Source organism: Vicugna pacos, chromosome 31 (assembly GCF_048564905.1).
Source record: "Vicugna pacos chromosome 31, VicPac4, whole genome shotgun sequence".
NCBI lineage: Eukaryota > Metazoa > Chordata > Mammalia > Artiodactyla > Camelidae > Vicugna > Vicugna pacos.
In genome coordinates this window covers 8,942,546-8,964,246 of record NC_133017.1, presented here as the reverse complement: position 1 = coordinate 8,964,246, position 21,701 = coordinate 8,942,546, and the positions used below count along the sequence as shown (strand labels likewise).

The window sequence follows — 21,701 nt, the reverse complement described above, 5'->3', positions numbered from 1 at the left end:
CTGGGACAGGATGTGGGGTCTTCCCCCTCTGACCTCAGAACTCAGAAGGATTCTCTGGTCAAGTTCCCCAGGCAGAGGAAACCAAGGACACAGACCTCTCTGGGCCTGTGTGGCAGCTGGACCAGCTTGGACCAGCCATGTCTCCCTCTGTGCCTCAGTTTCCCCCACAATCACCTGGAGGTGGGGCCTTTTTGCCCCTGCATCCCTGGCCCAGCACAGGTGTCTTGTTCTGCTGAGCCTCTGTGTACAGCTGACCCACTGGTACCCACAGGTCAGAGGAAGCCCATGGAGGAGAACGTGGCGCTGTTGGCCCTGAGGCACTGGAAAGACATCCCAGGTGTGAGCTGCCACCTGGTGCCTGAACATGTGGAGATGCAACCCCGGCTCAACCCTAACAACCAGGGCATCGAGCAGGTGACTGGCCTGGCCAAGCGCTGAGGTTCTCCAGCATTTGGGATCAGGGAGTCCCAACCTGGGTCCATAAGAACAGGTCCTCATGCTGTTCACTGCATTCCCCAAAGCTGGCGGGCACCCCACACACGCACATCACGGCACTTCCTGGCTCACGTCTTAGGTCTGAGTGAGAATTCTGTCAGCTATGGTGGACACCTGGGGTTGCAATGGCTATTGGGGACGTCATAGGAATGGCTGGCATCCAAGGACAAAAACTGATGTAACGGGTCCTGATGGGACAAAGGTTGGGAGGAAGAGGATACCTGGCCTTGCCGGGCAGAGGGAGGAGTCTGTGAGAAGACCTGCCACAACCTCCTTCCTCAGGGCCACCTGGAGTTGTGGGAGGACTTGTTTACCACAGATGTGCTGGCTCCTGGGAAAACTCCGGACATCTCCCCATGGAAGCCTGAGGAGTGAGCTGCTCGGACCCAGCACCCCTTCCTCCCTGCTCCGCCTGGTGTCCCTTCTGCAGGAGGCTGCAGGCCCAGGTCACTGAGTCAGTCCCATGTAGCCTTGTAGGAGGGAACAGAGAAACTCATCAAGAAGGCTATGGGGCCCAGCCAAGGTGACTCCCCTTTGCTGGGACAGGAGCCACACCCGCACTGTGCAGTTAGTGAGGGTGATGAGGACTTTCACCCTCACAGACCCACCCCTCCCAGCGCACGCGCACGCGCACACACCCACAAGACGCAGAAGCCCTGAGAGTCTGCTCTGCCCCCTGATCATCCCCACTCCGGGCTGTCGTGCAGCTCTGCCAAGTTTTATTGAAAGCACCTGCTGATGAGATGTGCAGGGTGAGTGCCCAGAGGAGCGGGGTGGGTCGGAGAGCAGAAAGAGCTCTGGGTCAGGAGCCAAGCCACCTGTCTTTCCTGGTTGACACTGGCCAGGTCAGTGTGCCTCCCTGGTCCTCAGTTTTCCCATCTGTCAAGTGGCAGGATCAAGTCACTGCCAGCACTGGCCTGGGTACCTGGAATCAGGGCCAACTGCGCAGACCCATGAAGTTGCTCAGGACCCCACACTTATTTCAAGATGGCAGTCTTAGAATTCTTCATGTACTCTAACCAAAGGCCCAAGATTTCCATTTTACACTGGGCCCTGCAAGTGATAACAGCCAATTCTTCCTGGAATAGCCTCCAGGTGGGACCCCCCATGTATGCTGTTCCAGGGCTTGCCATGAGGGGGCACCCCAACCCGCCGTGTCACCAAGACTTGCAGTTCAGGGCATAACTCTGCGGACAGTCACACTCCAGTCAATGTTTAGTGGTTGACTCCACCTCACTCCTAAGGGTTGAAATGTAACTACCTCACTGATTGTGACAATTACACCTCTGGGGAAAATCCCTCTGGGGGACAATAACATAAATGGGACCAGATTCAATGGTGGTCCACTGGGAGCTGGAGCGGAGCTTCTGGCCTCTGGTGATGGGGGATCTTGCTCCCAACTCTCCAAGCCCCACTTCAGCCACCCCCCAGCAGCCAGCCCCTCCCCTCCTGAGGCAGCCTCCCATAGACCTAAGTCAGTCTCCCAGTCCAGGAGTGTGGGCTGGGTCCTGCTGTTCCAGCCAAGCAGACTGCCCCCTACCTGGGGCTCTCCTCACAGCAGCCAGGCTGGCTGGATGACCCTCTTTCTTTTACTCATTGGTCCTCATATGTCCCCAGCCCCCCAGCTTCCCTCCACACCTGCTCTCTCAGCTCCAGCCTGGCCGAGGCCTCAGGCCCACCCCCAGTCCCTAGGACTCGTCCTGGCCATCTGCTCTCCAGCCCCAAGACCCTGGGGTAACCCTCCCCCTAGACTGTTAATCAGCTTTCTCTCCCCACCCAGGTATGAGCTATGGGTCATCGTGTGGAGCACAGATGAGGTGGTCCTGGACGATGGTCACTTCTTCACTGGGGAGAAGTCCAGTGACATTTTTGTGTAGGGGTGGGTGAGAGGCCCCTGACTGGGAAGGGGCTGAGCTGGGTGAGCCCACCTTTCTGGGAAGCAGGAGAGGAGGGGCCAGAGAGGGGAGCTGTGGGCTGAGAGAGGCCCTACCAGCTGTGGCCATAGGTCTGGAGCAGGTGATGCCCCACGGGTGGCCAAGGGGTCACCGGGAGGTCCAGCAAGACATGGATGTCCACCACCACCCCCTCACTGGCAAGGGCAGGCTCAGCTGGCACTGCCTGTTCCCCTTCGACTGTCATCTCCAAGATGTAGTCCATGCTGTCCTGGGATGAGACCGAACACCAGATCCCCGTGCGGCTCACCCTGCAGATCCGGGGTGTGACCACTTCTCTGTGGATGACTTCCTAGGTGTGGGGCTAGGGGACTGGGACTGGAGGGGAGGGGGCAAGGGATGGGGGGGCAGAGACAGGGTGAGCCCACCCCAGGTGGGGAGATCAATCAGACAGGATGTCAGAACTGACTCTGAAGTTGCCACAGGGGCCATCAAGCTGGACTTGAACCAGTTCCCCGGGGGGCATGAAGACAGCCAGGCCATGCACCACAGAGATAGCCACCGGGGAGGTGGACATGCCCCTGGTCTCCATCTTCAAGGAGAAATGTGTCAACGGCTGGTGGCCTCTCCTGGCCCACCATGAGAATGATGAGTTTGAGCTCATGGTGGGCAGCACCACTGCTCAGCTTGGGTAGGGCTGGGCCAGGCTGGGGCGCTGGGGGCCTGGCACCTGTCCCAGGCACTGGGACCCATCTGTGCATCTCTGCAGGGCAAGGTGGAGGCACAGTTGCATCTACTCCTCACTGAAGAGGCAGAGAAGAATCCAGTGGCCCTGGCCCGCAATGAACGTGCCCCCCTAGAGAAACCCAAGGGAGTGCCCTGCCTGCTGGGCCCCTATCATGCTGCTCCCTGGGGCACTGGAACAGGAAGGATGGGCCAGAACCCTCTGGTCTTCTTGGCTCTACTCTGGAGGCATCTCTGCCCTCTCCATCCCTTCCTAGGCCATGGCCTTATTGCAGGGGAGCCTCCTCCCTCCTCTCCTCCACCCGCCACCCCCGAATCCACCACCTCCCTCTGAACCAGACCAGGGGCAACCAGTGCAGGGAAGCAGCACCTCCCACTGGGAGGGCCCCAATCAGCTGAGTTCAATGCCTTCCCTAGTTTTTGCCACAGGCAAGCAGCTGCCGTGCTGAACCTGGGGCCCCAGGCAGCCTTGATGGCTGGGGAGGGGCCAGGAATTCTGTCCTCCTCTGAGGGTCAGCCCGCAACTTGGCCACACCCCAGCTCTCATCCTCTGGGTCCTTTCTCTGTGCTCCCTCTGTTCCTCCTGCTGCTCCAGCCGGCCCCACACCAGCTTCATCTGGCTCTTGAAGCCCCTCAAGTCTGCCACTACTTCTGGTGGCACACGTGTCGCTGGCTGCACCTCCAAGTGCCGCTGCTCACACTGCCACTCCTCCCCCTCACCCTTTCTTCTACTCTGAGCCTGGCCACCTGGTCAGGAAGATCCTTGGGGCCAGAGTCTGGCATCGTCCTGGGTCTGGTACTCCTCCCTTCCTCCTGGACCTAGGGCTCATGCACTGGGCAGCAGGTGGAACATGCACACACGCAAGTGCACACATAAGTCCACACACAGCAACTTTCAAGATTTCAAATGGTATCATACACTCAGACCTGCAAATGACTGTCTCGCATGATTCCAGAGTAGGCCAGAGAGGAGACGTAACTTGCCCAAGGTCACCTGGCAAATCACCTGGCTATGACTCAGCCAAGGTTTCCAAATTGCCAATCCAGTGTCCTTCACACTGTGCTAACTCCTCTCCCAGCAAGATTCGGGCAGATTCAAACCCAATTCCACTGGTAGGAAAAAGTTGAGCTACGAACAGGAAAGGGGAAAGGCTTTGGCTAGGATTAGCCAGCAAGTCCTGAGGAGTTTCTACCAGCATCCTCCTCCCAACCCAGAGCCGTTTTCCACCCTGCAGGACAGTGAGTGGCTCCATCCATTTCAAACACCTTATGAACCAGCATGTGCGTTGCATCACTGGATTCCAGGCCAGGCTGAGAGCGTCACGTGGGCTTTCTCACTTCACCCTTTCACCAACCCTGGAGGTGGGCTTTACTGTTAACCCTGTGGTACAAGTGAGGAAACTGAGGCTTGAAGGGGTGCCTAACTTGCCCGTCAGAGCTGGGACTGGAAGCCAGCTGCCCTGTGCCCATGCCCCCCACCCCACGCTGAACAGCCCTGGAGGAGTTGGTGGGGCAGGAGTTTGAAGAAAGATATTCAGTGCTTTGATTGTCCATCTTGACATTTTATAGAACCTATTGGTTTTGTAACACGATCAACAGAATGTAAGGTCCCCGGGCACTTCTTGGCTCGGAGGCCCCTCAGAAGGCAGAGCAGTGGTGCTGGTGGGCAGGTCGGGGCTCAGGGGGCGTGCGCCCACCCGGGGCCCCCAGACCCCTGGCAGGGCCTGCTGTGGACTGAAGCAGAAAGTGGGAGAGGCTGAGAAACAGCCACCTCACTGTGGACGTGGGGTAGCACGGGACCGCATGGTGAACGGCCTGACAGGGGAGCGTCCTAAGAAGCAGACTGTGGCTGTGCATGTGCAGGGGAAGCGGCGGCTGCCCAGCTGCTGGATGTGCCATCTCAGCCTTGGGAGGAGGTGGGGTGCCGGAGGGCCCCGCAGAGAGGACAGGGAATGTAGGTCGCAAACCTGGTGCTTAGAGAGGGGCCAGATCCTCACAGCAGCACTAGCACTGTGGCCAGGAAGAGGCCCCTCTTGGGATCTGGAAGGGCTGAGGGGATGAGGGGTCTTCGAGGTGCCCCCATCTGACCAAGGCTCCCCGTCTCCCAGCCGGCCCATGACGGCCATTGCCTGGTTCCTCAGCTCCCTCAAGTCCATCAGGTACCTCATCTGCACGCGCTGCCAGGGGCTCATTGTGACGTTCCTGCAGGCTTTGCTGGGGCTGCTCCTGCCAGCCCTCCTCCTCTGCAGCCCCCCCTGGCTATCTGGTCAAGAATCTCTCGGGGGCTGGAAGGCCCCATGGCCTCCCTGCGGCACCCCATCCTGGTCCGGCATGTTCGCCCCTCCTCTGGCGTGGAGGCCTTGGGTCTTGGGGCCTTCGTCATGCTGGCTGGGCTGGTGATGCCCCCTCCCTGCCTGTCCTCATCACCCCGAGCCTGCTGCTGGCCCAGTCCCAGCCCCTGTCCCTGCCTGCAGGGTGGGGCATGTGGGGAGGGGCGGGGGCCTGCCCCATCTTGCAGAGCCCCTAAGGAGGCTGCTCCACACCCTCCCCCTGGCCTTCCAGTCAGCACTGAAGCTTTAATGGAATTAACCGAGAATCCTGCAGGGGCCAGTGCCCAGGGCTTTAAAACAAATGAACAAACAAGGAGCATCACCCTCCTGTCCCCAGACAGACTCTTGCAAGGACAGACGATGCCAGCAGTGTGGGTTCTGCAGAAGCGGGCCAGGCCCTTTGTACTAATCCCACGGGGTGGCCTCTTCCTGGGCTGCTCAGCCCTGGGGGCTCAAGCCCAGGCCCAGCCCTGTTTGTGGGTTTTCCTCACTTCCCAGAACTTCCTCAGCCCAGCCTGGGGCTGCAGGCCTTGCCCAGAAGTGGGGGGTGTGAACCCCATTCCCCTCCCCCATACCCCCCCCCACAGGTCACCTCCGCCATGCCCTCCTCACCCTGAAGGGCCTGCCCCTCCAGCCCTCCAGGTGCAGCTGGGGGTTTGTACTCAAAGTGCTGCCCCTGCCTGCATGAGCTGGGTTTCTCTGGGCTGTTCTTCCTTTCCTGAGTGGTGATTTTTCTCTTAATAAAAGAAATCAAACACTGAGCTGGCAAATCTGCCATTGGTCAAATGAGGGGATTGGTGTAGGGTCACAGGGCTGGAAGGCAAACTCAGCACAGGATGGGCCCCTAAACCTGTGGGGGACTTTGTGGCCCAGGGTTCAAGGTGGGTCTAAGGTACAGGGCTGCCTGCGCAGGCTGCCCACGAGAGGACCCTTAAACCACAGCACAGGGTGCACAGCAGAGTGGACCCAGGGCCACAAGTTTACCAAAAGGGTCCTGCAGGCCCAGGGACAGTCTGAAGGCATAGACTCTAAAATGGCTGAAAAGCGCCAGCTGCCACCCACAGATGCCAAATGCTCCCCAAAGTCAGCAGGGAGTCTGTGCCACTGGCCTGGTCCCGCAGCCATGTACCTGTTTTCACACCACACTCTGAGACTGGGGGCAAAGTCCCCTCATGACACACAGGCAGGGCTGGGGCCCATGCCTCACTGGACCTGACTTCTTTAGAGAGATTCAGACACAACTTTACAAAGACTTGAGTCATGACTGCAGGACACAGGTGACTTCTGTTGTCACCTTGCTGTGACAGACCCTAAGAAGCTAGCTCTGGGAAAGCCATGGAGTGGGCCCAGGCCGCTGCCCGGGGGAGACCACCTCCGGCACCAGGTCCCACACCAGTGTCATCCCTAAAAACACAGCCTCTCGAGGGCCCTTTATTTTGTGGGGACCAGGGACAGCTGAGTGGGAGGAACTTGCAGTTCAGAATTGATCTGGAGAAGAAAGGGTGAAGGTCATCACATTTTCCCCCGGGCTCTCCTTTCACCGGCCTCCCAAGCTCGGGGATCATTCCCTCCCCAAATGTGTCTGGCTGCCTGGGAAAGCCCGGCCTGCCTGCCTCAGAGCACGTGCCCTGGGGCTCTCTGTCTGGGTTCTGCTCCAGCTTGCAAGACTCTGATATCTCTGTTAACCTCCCCCTCGGATCCATCCTCTGGAGCCCTCCCCTCCCCTCTTTCCCTGCACACCCCACCCCCGATTTAGCTCCCGGGGTCATGCATCCCCAGGGCCTGGGCTTGTAGCTGGTCCCCGTTGATGAGGGAGGCCCTGCCCTTGACCCTGGGTTACACCCCTCAACCCCACGTGAAGAGCTCAACACCAGGAGCAGGGCAGAGCGAGACACAGGCTGGGACAGTGGGGGAGGAAGCACATCTAGCCTAGGGTTAGAGAAAAATCTCCCAAGGATAGTGAAATGTTTAAGCTGACGGCCAAAGGATCAGTGTCCCTGGAAGAAGGAATAGTATACAAAACCCAGAGGCAACAGAAATAGAATTAGAGGAATTGAAAGAAATTGAACATGTCTCTCAAGGGAAGCATCAGAGATGGAACAAGAAAGACCAGCTGCACGCTGATGAGGGGGGGTCTGGGGACCAGGTTTAGAATTGTGACTTTACCACAAAGGAAAGGGGTCACTAAAGGGTTTTAAGAAGGTGGGTGGGAGTAATGTGACTGATTCTTCCTTTTAGGAAGAGCACTATTGCTTACATGTAAAGAATGAGTTGGATGCAAGAAGTCCAGGTGAGAGATAAGTCACCTCTGGAGTGGGGTGGGTTTACAGCCATACCACCCTGAACGCTCCCAGTCTCGTCTGCAGTGGGATGGGGGTTGGTGGTGGTAGGGGTGATGGGAAAGGACTGACTTGAAAGATATTTAACGGATAGAATCAATAGGACTTGCTGAATCATTTCATGTAAGCTTGCTAATGTTAGAGGAAAAAAGAGGCTCCATAGAACTGGTGCGAGTCCTGGGTGAGTGGTGGATTTGCTAAGTGAGGAACACAGGGAGGGGGCAGATTCTGCGGGGGGATAATGAGTTCCCCTGTGTATGTCTGGAAGTTTAGTTAACTCTGAGCCATCCACATGGTGATATTGCCCACAAAATAGTTTGAGATATAGGTAGGTAGGTGGGTAGATAGATAGATGTGTTATAATTTCAGGAAAAGGACTTGGAATTCAAAGAAGAGACTGTTTAGATAAGGATGAGGAACCCTGCTCAATAAATTTACCTGAAGTCTTCAGGAGTTCATCACACTCACCAGCACAGCTTCATAAAAGGCCAGGTAAGGAGGAGACAGGACCAAGAAGAGGGCAGAAAAATTTATTGCTGAAAATGGAAACTTGAATAGGAAACTAACAAATGCCTCTAGGTCTATAATGAAATATCACATGGAGAATGGTGTCCAATTTTTATTCATCTCCCTTAGGACAAAAGAACAAGCTATCTACAACAGGAGAGATTTCTAATAAAAGGCTTCTTTAATAAAGTTGTTAAAATCTGGAATGAGTTTCTTATGACTGTGGTAGACTCTTCTTGCTTCGAGGATTTTTATGTCATAATACTGTTCCTATCACAGATATTTTAAGCTCTTCAGAAGTGCAGGGATCTTCTCAGTGCCTTTTGCACCAACCTATTTTTTGCATGTGACACTCAGCCTTGATTTTTAATATTTAAAAAAATTAATTCATAAGGCCAAAAGCAATTTTTACTTCTTAGCAATGGAACTGACCAGAGAACATTTGTTGGATACATTTGTGACCCCAGGATCTTGCCCTTGCAGCCTTGTCTGCAAGTTTCTGCATTGACTATGATGCCACAGAACACAGCCAGAAAATGGGACCCACCAGCAAGGTCCACTAAAGTTGAAGAAACAATGAACTGCAACCTAAGCTTTCAGGTTCTTGAAAAAAGAGCTATGCTCACTGCACTCGAGAAGCCCAGGCAGCCTCAGGGAGGCATATTTTGGAGGCACATTAAGAAGCCTCAAAGCCAAAGGGAATCTACTCTCTTCTTTCACTTTCTCAGAGAAGCCACTCAAGGCTCCCCAAGGAGGAGCCCGAGCTATGAATCTTGTTCAGATCTCAGATTCATGGCAAGGAGGGCCACGTAAGATCTCTTTTATCCCCGCTGTGTTTAAGGCTTCTCTCCTCGACTCCTTATTGTAAATTTTCCAGTGCTCTTGATTAAGCCAGGAACTCTTCTTGACCACCATTTAACCTATATGGGTGATTGCTTTAAACACAATCTCAACTCTGCCTTGAACCCTTGATCAAACACTTCAAATCTGAGGATGTTGACATGATGGTAATTATATTTTTAGAACATATGGATGAGAAAACATGTAAATGCAACAAGCTCCTATTAACTCCATGAAATGTTTAATGAATTTGTATCTGAGTTATTGTGTTCATAAATTATAGAGAAAAAGCAATACAAGGTATGTGTGGATATATGGTAATTCTTCAGTCTACAGACACTCAGGTATTCATAGAATAGAGCAGTGGTTGGCAACCCTGCTTAACACTGGAGTCACTTGGAGCTTTAGGCAACTTCTGATGCCTTAGCCCCACACTAATCAGTTAAACCATAATTGGTGGGAGAAGGGGTTGACCAGGAGATTTGACTTCTGACTATTGATCAGGGTTAAGAATCACTGAATTAGAGGGACCGTAATAAATTCAAGGCCTTCAGGGCTTCTGCAGAACAGACTGTAAACCACTGCTTTAGAGCTTTCAGGACAAGTTTCTTTGTTAGCTTTGGTTTTGTTTTGATTTGTTGCTTCCCATCCACTTTCTTTGTAGGCTTAACGCACTGGACCTGCATACCTTACCCAGAACCCTACTATCTGAACCCATCACCTGGCCCCACAAAGAAAGTTTAGGAGACCAAGTTCAGTCCCACATGTCATCTACATTCTCCTCCAAATGCCTTATGGAGTTGCAATGTAGAGAAGCTAATGGAAATATAAAATATAAAATGAATAAGCCATTGAAACTCAAACCAATAGATTGCCAAACTGTCTGAAGTTTAGAAGAAAATTACTTTTATTGGCACATCAGTTAGTAACACACATTTAATTCCAATTCGTAGAAACATATCCTTACATTTATGACTTATCATAAACACCACTTATTTTCCAAAAACTGCTTGGAAGGCCAAGTTCTCAAAAATTTTAGTTAGTCTTTAATGATTTGAAATATACTATTCTGCATTTCTCCATACAAAGAAGTAAGTAACTAAGTGTTCCAAATTGATGGAAGATTTCAAGTCATATTGCATAAAAACAAAAACATGGCATATGGTAACCAGATAGCTAATGCTTTGGGCCTCCTAATTTGATACTTCTGGGGAAAAAATGCAAAATTATCATTGTTCTTAATATATATTCACAGAATGTCATCACTCTACAGCAAACAAAAATCTTGTCTCTCTGAATGATTTCACCAAAAAATGTGCAGGGTTTTAAATGCTACAAAACAGTTTCTGAAGCATCATTCTTTTATGGACCTGAATGGTGTGATAGGTGGTGGAATGGTTTAGAAATACATACAGGTCAGCTCTACTTGGTAAATGTTTACTGGACACACTTGAAGTCTTTCAAACTGAATGGGTGGTTAACAGACACCATAAAATTATTAGAAACAGTCATCATTATGACCAAGTTACTTTGTTATTGGTCATTGTTATCTCCAAGTTACTGTCCTTTAGTGGTATTGCTAAAATAAACTTGGTTTGCTGATCTCATTTCTTTGTTCTCCCTTTCTCAGTTGACATTTTTTGGTCCTGTCTTATTGTTGTCATCATGACTATTATTATTTATCTTTCCTATGACAAATACAAATATATCTCAAGGCATTAGACACATGAAAATGGAAGAGGCATAGTACAGTTGAAACCAAAGTTGCAGGTGAGGTGGTACAAAAGAAAATGATGAATTCTTAAACTTCTTTGATAGCACAGATCTCTGTTACAGATATATTGTAAATATGCAGATAAATTGTATGCGGAGTTAAAATCAACCCTGTGCTCTATAAGATTCATTGTATATAATTAAAATGTCTGAGCCAAAGATCAGTATATGAAGAGAGAGCTATGGGAAGAGTCAGTCAGCCAGAGCACCTTTCTTCTTGTCATGGTGGAGCCATCTAAGAACTCTGGTGAAACAGGGAGGTGAGGCTACAGGTGGAACCAAGCAGGCCAAGAAGTCTGTGAATATGGACAAGGGATGCTCAACATGGAGTGGTGGTTCAGACACCAAACAGTCAGGAACCAGGAAATACAGGGAAAACCAAAGTCAAAACAGTGATGCATGAAAAGCCAGGACTGGGATCAGGATTACAGGTTAACAGTGACACACCAGAGATTTGGTCTTATCCATTTGTTAAAATCTAACAAGGATCGTAGGGAAAGAGATCAGATTTGTGGTTACCAGAGGTGGGGAGGGGTGGGGGGAAGGGAAAACTGAATGAAGGTAATCAAAAGGTACAAACTTCCAGTTATAAAGTAGTAGGGATGTAATATAAAACATAATATAATGAACACTGCAGTATGTTATATATGAAAGTTGTTAAGAGAGTAAATCCTAAGAGTTCTTATCACAAGGAGAAAAATGTTTCTTATTTCCTTAGTTTTGTAGCTCTCTGAGATGACGGGTCTCATAATAACTTATTGCGGTAATCATTTTATGATGTATCTATGTCAAACCATTATCCTGTACACCTTAAACTTACACAGTGCTAGATGTCAATTATATCTCAATAAAGCTGGAAGGAAAATTAAATAAAAGCTGAGTTAAAAAATAAAAACCAACAAGGATCCCTTCCAACAGAAAGCCTATTGTACACTTCCCACTGTAGCCAGTTGAGACAAACCGAAAAGTGGACCCAGAATGTAACTGATTTGTAAGCAGCTGTCTTGATCAGGTCCTGACTTTCCCACATCTATGGCAAACACAGTAATTTCTAATATCACAGTATATGTCATATTTTAATACATATTTTATTTATATTTTATTGTTAATATGTGGAAGTTATTGTTTCTGTTTGACAAATGTTAAGCGTTAAAGTAATTTTAAAGTTTGCTTCAAAAAGTTCTAAAGATTCAAAAACATTTTAAAATATGTTCAAAAATATTTTAAATCATTCTTTCTTGTGAGAACATGATGATAAAAATACATGACTACCTGATATTAAAATATACCTTAAAGCTACAGTAATTAAAACAGTAAGATATAGGTTCTAAAACTAGAAAAATTGAGGAAAGAGATTAGAAAGCCAAACATATGTGTGTATATACATATGCACATATGTGTATGCATAAATGTATTTAGTTAATCATAAGAGTATCAGTTCAAATCAGTCAGAAAATAATGGATGATTCAATTAGTTACGTATTTGGGAAAAGTAAGATTCTTTTCTCACATTATATAACAAAATTAATTTCAAGTAGAACAAGGAGATAAATGCCCTCATCCCTTGATGAACTGCAAAGTAGGAGAGCAGATTACTCAAACCCTGCCAAGACACATTTCTTGTTTTAACATGAAATACTACAAGAAAAAGTCTGAATATTATTTACAAGTCAATAATATGAAAATGAAGATATCCCACATTTTATCAAGTATATCCTAGATTTGCACTCAGAAAAGTCAACGGCCTTATGTTCAAATGTTGGCCTTCTTTTTCACCAAACCCTTAACTAAAGCAGCTGATATAAGTAAGATGAGTTCCATTTCTTTCATTTGTTCTTTTCAGTTAAGAGTTTTATCAGAAGTACAAATGGTCAAAAGTTCTCAGTAGATGAATGAATAATTACACAATGAACTATAAACTAAATCAACATTGACTTTACTTGAAAATTATATTAAAATATTTTCATGATTTAAAAAGTTAAATGTCAAAAATAAAATAATAAAAGAATGGAAGAAATATAATTGAACATTTGTCTGATCTCATGAGGGGAAATCATTTCAACCCATGATACCAAAAGAAGAGGGCATAAAGACTGATAAATTTGACTAATAAACATTTAAAATTTTAGTGCCTCAAAAATAACATAAAAAGAATTAAAAGTAAAATCAAATTGTAAAAATATTTTTAAACACATATGGCTGATAAAGTGTTAAATCCTAAACACACAGAATTCTTACAAATAAATGAGAAAAAAATGAGCAATTGGTAGGAAGCAGAAATTTACAAATGAAAAAATTTTGATGGGCAAAATTGTCTCATATTTCACATGAATATGTGAAAACTGTCATGTTACAACAGCAGTTATAGTTTTTCTACAAAATTAGCAAAGATTAAAAATTTAAGACATCAAAATACCTAGGTTTACTGAAAGTTTTTGTGAAAAGTCTACTTTTATACATTGCTGGTGAGAATGCAAATTTGTGCAATATATATGGAGGTCAATGTGGCAATAAGTAACAAAAACTTTTTAAATTTTCATACTTTTCAATACAGTAATTTAACTTCTAGGAATTCTTAAGGAAAAATTGAAAAATACCTTAGTATTCAATAGGAAATGGATTATGATATGGTCTATCCACACTATCCCTAAAAACGTGGTATATGCTATTATTACACACATTGCTGGAGAGGCTGTGGAGAAAAGGAAACCCTCCTACACTGTTGGTGGCAGTGTAATTTGGTGCAATCACTATGGAAAACAGTATGGAGATTCCTTTAAAAACTAAAACTAAAGTTACCATATGATCCAGCAGTCCCACTCCTGGACATATATCCAGAGAAAGCCCAATTTGAAAAGATACACACACCTGAATGTTCATAGCAGGACTATTTACAATGGCTGAGGCACGGAAACAACCTAAATGTCCACTGACAGATGACTGGATAAAGAAGTTGCGGCATATTGACCCAATGGAATACTACTCAGCCATAAAAAGAATAAAATAATGCCATTTGCTTCAACATGGATGGGCCTAGAGATTATCATACAAAGTGAAGTAACTCACACAAAGAAAGATAAGTATCATGTAATATCACTTACATATGGAATCTAAAAAAATGACACAAATGAAACAATCTACAAAACAGAAACAGACTCATAGGCATTGATAACAAACTTATGGCTACCAAAGAATAAAGGCAGGGAGGGATAAATTAGGAGTCTGGCACTAGCAGATATAAACCTCTATACACAAAATAAACAATGAGGTCCTACTGCATAGCATAGGGAACTATATTCAGTATCTCATAATAACCTATATTGAAAAAGAATGTATGTATAAGTAAATCACTAGGCTTTACAGATGAAACTAAAATCAACCCTGTAAATCAACTATACTTCAACAAAAAATAATAATTTTATTATGACATGAGAAAGGGACACAAGGAAAAGAAGTATAAAAAGCACTAATTAGCATAGTTACCCGAAGGTGATGGGATTACCATTCAGGACAACTATATAGTTTCAAAAGTGCCCTCCAAAAAGATAGAAGTCATTACACTATTGGATTGCCAGTAAAAATAGATAGGCAAGGTAGCCCATATGACAACTGTCAAGATGGAGGTGGGTCAATCTTCACAAATAATATAAATATGTGAAAAACAGACAGCATTGCACTGTATATTTTTAGCAGGATATAGCAGCAGTCTAAAAGGCCCTGTTACTTTTTAAAGCCATTGTCATCCTGGCTATAAAACACTTTACCATAAAAATTAAGTCCAATTGAATTGCTACACAGAATGCCAGATGAGTTTGATATTCTCTGAAAAATCACAGAGCACTAAGAACAAAAAGATTGCCAGGATACTATAGTTGGACAATGTTCTGATGTGTGAAATGGATGGTTTGTTCAACTTTCTCAGATGCTGATCCTCTCCACATGTAACTGGTAAACATCACAACATCTTATGTGGCATAGCATATACAGTATAATGATGGAAAATGCCTGATTTTCCAAAAGGATGAATACCAGAAACCAAAAACTAGTAGCCCCATATTGGTTTCTAAAACAAAGTTCTCAACAAACTATTAAACCGGTAGATGTGAAAATGATAAGAACAAATCTTCCAGCCACAAGAGTATATTCAGACACTGAAAACCCAGGTTGGAAAAGAGGCAGCAACATCCACTGCAAAGAGGACTTGGAAGCAACATGTCCCCAGTTTCCACCGACCTTGCAGGTGGCTCCCTGGAGCTAGATGGTTTCCATACACATTCCCTCCCCACCCTGTAAGACACTATATCCCTGGCACCTTTCTTTCCCCTTCCTGGGCCAGGCTTTCTATTTCACTGGTGCTCACCCTAGCTTGGTGCAAATAAGCAGCTGTGCTGAGAACATGTGGACTCCCTCCAGAAGTTACATGGCCAAGTGTTCCATGAAATAACAGGTGGCAGGCCAGGCAGCTCCAGCTCTCAAATTTGAGAGGAAGAATGATAAATCAAACTGAAGGTGTCAAAATGTGGTTTGTTTCTACCTGAGGATTGTTTCCATCAGCAGGAATCATTCATAAACAGTCTAGAGAGATAAAGGTATGGACTCAGCACCCAGGGTGCCTTTTCCCAGATAAAGCCCCAGGATACTTTCTAAGAAATCCTTCTAAGTAGAAGCCTTCTAGACAGACACACTAGAGAACTAAGTCACCCTGACTTTGGGCAGCCTTGTCTAAGTTATTCCACCTTAAATAGGTTTGGTTAGCCCTTCCTGGAACTGGTCTTCTGCCTGCTGCCTTATTCCAGATATTTCCTTCTTACAAACTAGATAAAGCCTTTAGCAGAGCCAGTCAATTATATCACTCATCATGTTTTTCAGGTCTGGGTTCTGCTGGATTAGAAAGATTGGACACCTCAGCTAGCACTCACTTTCATAGAAGCAACAGGGAAAGGAACCATTCCTTAAACCTCAATTCACCTCTGAGATGTTTCAATAAAATGAGCAATCAATTTAACCAACTACAGTTCTTCCCAGATTTAGGATCTGCATAGGGTGACAAAGGAAGCAGAAATCACAATAAGTCCTGCTCCTCAGATTCATAAGATTTCCACATGCTCCTTCAGACAGGTAATAAGAGACTTTCAATATCTATGGAAACTCCAACTTTAAAACTCAGTAGTGTCCTAGTCCCTTTGTCTTACTTAAAAATAAAACTTATCTTATGGCATCAATAGTTATTATCTCCCCAACCATAACCCACCCACCAACAAGCTCATATCCAAGTGCATCTGATACATCTGGCTATACACTATCCCCAGCAACAGGACACTTTATTATAACTGTCAGGTCGACACTAAATATATATGAAAATTGACTAAAAGCTAGGTCATAAAGCTAGCCAGTTTGAAATCACTATGTGAAATAATAATGGTATCATGAAGAATGTATCATTTAACCCAAATACACTTCAGTTATTAAAAAATGTAACTAAAGGGAAAAATACTTAAAAATTTTAAATATATTTTGGAACAACCTATCAATCATAAAAGAAGTGTAGATTATGAACTCTTTAGAAAATAGTTAGAAAAAAATATTGACAAAAATACCCAAAATACCATAAATATTATGTGCCAAAATGGCAGAACACTTAAGTTCCAAAAAATTTAGTCTTAAATGCTTACATGAAAAAAGAAAAGCTCAACTTAATGAAGTGATCATCCAACCATAAGGAATTAGGAAAAAACACAACAAAATAAACTCAAGAAGATGAGAGAAAATAATAAAAATAAAAGCAGAAGTTAATGAAAGAGAAAGTGAACATATAAGAAGAGGATTGAGAGAGGTCAGAAAAATAATAAAAGATACAAATCTCTGGAGAGAATAATTAAGAGAAAAAAGAGAGATGCATTTCATTTTTTAAAATCAAGAATAAAAAGGGGGCAAAGCTATAGTTGCTACACAGATGAAACAGACAAGATACTATGAACAAGTCTGTGCCTCAACTTGAAAACTTAGATGAAATATACAGATATATACAGCTTAACAAAAACCAAGTCTTTTTTAAAAATAGAGAACATAAAAAGTCCTCTAAGCTATAAAGAAATTAAATCAGTCATTTAAAATAATCCCATTAAAGACACACACACAAACACACACACACACACAGGATCCAGATAGATTTCTAGGCAATTCTACCAAACATGTGAGCATTGGGAAATTCTAATCTTATGCAAACTATTCCACATAATGGGAAAAAAAATCACTTGTGATATTTCAAAACCAGATAAAGATACTATTTTAAAAAATAAAAAACATAGGCTGATCTCACTTATGAATGAATGTAGATGCAAAAACTCTAAAAATAAATATTTTTATAAAATAAATCAGATAATGTACAAAAAGGTAAGTGGATATGACCAAGTTGGTGTTTCCTAGGAATCCTAGATTGGCTTATCATGAGAAGATCAATTAAAGTAAATCATCATATTACCATGTTAAGGTGAAAATAACTGTGTCTTAATAGAGGCAGAAAAAACTGGATAAAATTTCACATCTATCTGTGATGAAAGGAAATAATAGCAACAACTTCCTTAGCAAACTGGGAACAGAAGACACATTCTTAGCTCAATAAAGGACATTTCAAAAAACCCACGGAAACCTCATATCTAACAATGAAACTTTTAACAGCACCTTCTGTAAGAGCAGCTTCAATATAAGGATGCCTGTTTTCATCAGCCTTATACTACATTGTTCTGGAGGTCCTTGCATAGTAAATCAAGAGAAAGAAGTAAAAGGTAAAGGGCTGGAAAAAAGAAACAAAAACCTTGATTATTTTATAGATGATGTGATTGCTTATATCAAAAATTTCAACAAAAAAAGGTTAACATAGGGGTTAATAAATGTTTGCTGAGAAAAATAAGCAACAAAATAGTTGTGAGGATTAAGTAAAATAATCTATGTTGACTATTTGGCACCTAGTAGCAACTTAGTAAATATTAATTTCCTTTCCCTTAAAATTTACTTTTAGGTATCTATGTCACATGGGAGAGGGATTTTTAAAAAGTAAAAATTTAAATTAATAAAAAAAGGTATTAGATTCAAAATTAATATGCAAAGTAAACTCATTTCTAGGTACCCACAACCATTGACTAAAAATGTAAATTTCTTTAAAGATGCAATTTAAAACAGTGATAAACATTTTAAATACTTATGATAAAATAAAAAATGTGTCTAAGTCTTCTGAAGAGAAAACAAATAAACTTTATTAAAAAAACATTAAAGAAGACCTAATAAATAGGGAGATATCTCATATTATTGGGTGGGAAGACTGACTATCATAAAGCATACCATAATTCTCTCCAAACTGATCTAAAACATCCGTACAATTCAAGTACAAATCCTATCAGAGTATGCACATGCATGTGAAACTCAACAAGCCAATTATAAAATTTACATGAAAGATTAAGGGCCAACAAAAGCCAAGAAGCTCTTAAGAGCAAAATGTGGGATGCTAGTGTGAGATACTTGCTACTAGATATCCGGACTACTATAAGCTATGGAAATGAAGTTGGTGCAGTACTGGTGCAGGCACAGACTAACAGGCCAAAGGAAGAATAGAGAGTCTGGTAACAAACCCATGCCAATATGGAAAATGTATTTATGACAAAGCAGACATTATAGATCATGAGAGAAAAATGAACTATTCAATAAATGACACTAGGGCAACTGTTTATCCAAATAGAAAAAAAAATCAAGTGGCATCCTTATTCCAACACAAAAATGAATTGCATTAGATTAAATACTTCCTATGAAACACTAAATTATAAAATTTTCTTAAGCTCTTATTTCTTAAACAAGAAGCAAATAATGCAAACTTTAGTGAGAAGATCACTACATTAAATTGCATTAAAATTAAGAACTTGAGTTCACCATTAAGAATGAAATACAAAAAATAGAGGAGAAGATATTTGAAATATACATAACCAGTAAAGGGGTTGGTGTTTGGAAAATACATACACATACATAAAGAATTCCTACAAAACATGAAGGAAAAGGCACACTCACATGTACTAGACACGTTTTTCATAGAAATGACATGGACAAGTATTCCATAGAAAAGGAAATATGAATAACAGAAACATATGAAAAGATGATTGAGGGAGTATTCACAGGGCTCACCATGGGGCATTGTGCATGGCTTGCTGGCCACTGTCACTGGCCTCTTCTTTTTATGGCTGGGAGGCAAATGAGAGCCCTGAATCAGGTGGCTATGAGTAGAATGAACTCAGTAAGGGGGGCCAGACTTTGTGCTCTGATGGCAGTGGTTGTGCTGGCCCAATACATTTTCACCTTGAAGAGGACGACCCAAAGAGGAAGATCAAGATCTTTGAGATGAATATTGGATAGCTAAGAAATGACTAATCGAGTCCGCTGCCTTTATAAAAATGATGCCAAAATTGCAGAAACATTCGGTTCACGTCAAGAATCCTACGAGGTTAGAAGAAATTATCTATGGTCTTGTCAAAGGAGGAGTTGTCATACTTCAGATTATAATATAGTTTGATATGACATTAAGTAAATACAAAGGAAAAAAATGCTCAACATGTCATTATATCATAAACAATTGTAAACAAGTTACAGATCAATGTCAAAAAAAGATATTTAACCCAAGGAAAGATACTATTCTTTTAAAGTTGATCTTGGTCTTACCAGAGATGACAAGTTCTTTTATATGGTAGAATAGTGTATTAAATCACATAATCTGCTTGTTGAACTACCTTAATCAAAAGCTAAACTTAAAGACATTATGAAAGAACCTGATGACATATTCAAGGAAGGATATGAGAATTTATCTGATAAGCTCCAAAAGCACAAAATCCCTGTGTGCATATTTTTACACTGCATAGGTGATATACCACGAGAGGTTTTCTGTCAAGCTAGTGTTATCATCCAAATGTCAAAGTAGGGTCCAAATAATGGGTTTTTATGAAAATGGGGCTTTTAAAGGACATAAAGGGGAATAAATACACATATTTAACAAAAAGTGAACATTTCAATCTGCTAAAAGACAACAGCAACATAATTCTGTCAGGAGACTCTCAAGGAGACTTGAGAACAGCAGATGGAGTAGCCAATGTTGGATACATTCAGATAACTTGGTATCTAAGTGATAGAATGGGTGAACTTTTAGAAAAAAGTACATAGGCTCTTCTGATACTGTTTTAATACAACTTAGTACTCATTGGAGAGAGTCAACACTATCTTACAGGAGATTTTATAAACAAGTGTCTTTTAGGAAACTACAGAAGATTGCTTTGGCAGTTTGACGTCTTTTATGGTTCCATATAAATTTTGGAATTGTTTGTTTTAGTTCTGTGAAAAATGTTATGAGTATTTTAGCAGGGATTGGATCTGTGGATTGCTTTCGGTGGTGCGGCCATTTTGATAGTGTTGATTCCTCCAATCCAGGAGCACAGAATATTTTTTCCATTTCTTTGTATCATTTTCAATTTCCTTCATCAGTGTTTTACAGTTTTCAGAGTATAGGTAACCTCCTTGGTTAAGTTTATTTCTATGTATTTTTTTTTACATTTTTTATTGATTTATAATCATTTTACAAAGTTGTGTCAAATTCCAGTGTTCAGCAAAAATTTTCAGTCATTCATGGACATATACACACTCATTGTCACATTTTTTTTCTCTGTGATTTATCATAACATTTTGTGTATATTTCCCTGTGCTATACAGTGTAATCTTGTTTATCTATCTACAATTTTGAAATCCCAGTCTATCCCTTCCCACCCTCTACCCCCCTGGTAACCACAAGTCTGTATTCTCTGTCTGTGTGTCTATTTCTGTCCTGTGTTTATGCTTTGTTTTTGTTTGTTTGTTTGTTTTAGTTTTTGTTTTTTAGATTCCAAATATGAGCGATCTCATGTGGTATTTTTCTTTCTCTTTCTGTATTTTGTTGTTTTTGATGCAATGGAAATGTTTATGCCAATTTTTGAAGTGAAGAAAAAAGTGAATGAAAGGCTGCAAATGGCAAAATATCCTTCTTTATGGGTGAATTGCATTCTATTACATATATATGTTCCATCTTCTTTATCCATTCATCTATTGATGTGCACTTAGGAGGCTTCTATATTTTGGCAATTATACATAATATTGCTTTTAGTAGCAGAGTTTATATATCTTTTTGAATTAATGTTTTTTTTTCCTCAGATACATGCCCAGGATTGGAATTGCTGGGCCAAAAGGTGGTTCTATTTTTAGATTTTTGAGAAACCTCCATATTGTTTCCCATAGTGGCTGCACCAACTTACACTCCCACCAACAGTGTACAAGGGTTCCCCTTTCTCCACATCCTTGCTGACATTTGTTATTTGTGTTCTTCTTGATGATGGTCATTCAGGTGTGAGGTGATATCGCATTGTGGTTTTGATTTGCATTTCCCTGATACTAGTGATGCTGAGCAACTCTTCATGTTCCTGTGAGCCATCTGCACCTCCTTTTTTGGAAAAATGTCTGTTCAGTTCTTCTGCTCATATTTTAAATAAGTTGGTTGGTTGTTTGCTTTTTAATTAAAGTACAGTTGATTTTTTTTTTAAGTCATTTCTGCTACAAATAATAGCTTTAGGGAAACTGAGAAAATAGATCCATTTAATACTAAGCTCATATATGACAGAACTGGCAGGAAGATCCCTATTTTCCAAAAGTGCTGCTCATATGAAAGCTTTTCTAAGATTACTATGAATATATATTCTTCATTTTAATATTTCCCCAAATTCCAG

At 43.3% G+C, this 21,701-nt stretch overlaps 2 pseudogenes; both read left to right on the top strand.

Annotated features, from left to right (window-relative positions):
- LOC102544121 (otoferlin-like) overlaps positions 1 to 6,078 on the top strand; it is a 65,229-nt pseudogene extending 59,151 nt beyond the window's left edge.
- A 13,078-nt stretch (positions 6,079 to 19,156) lies between these two features.
- LOC102544393 (cytosolic 5'-nucleotidase 3A pseudogene) lies at positions 19,157 to 20,191 on the top strand (annotated as a pseudogene).
- The last annotated feature ends 1,510 nt before the right edge of the window (positions 20,192 to 21,701 follow it).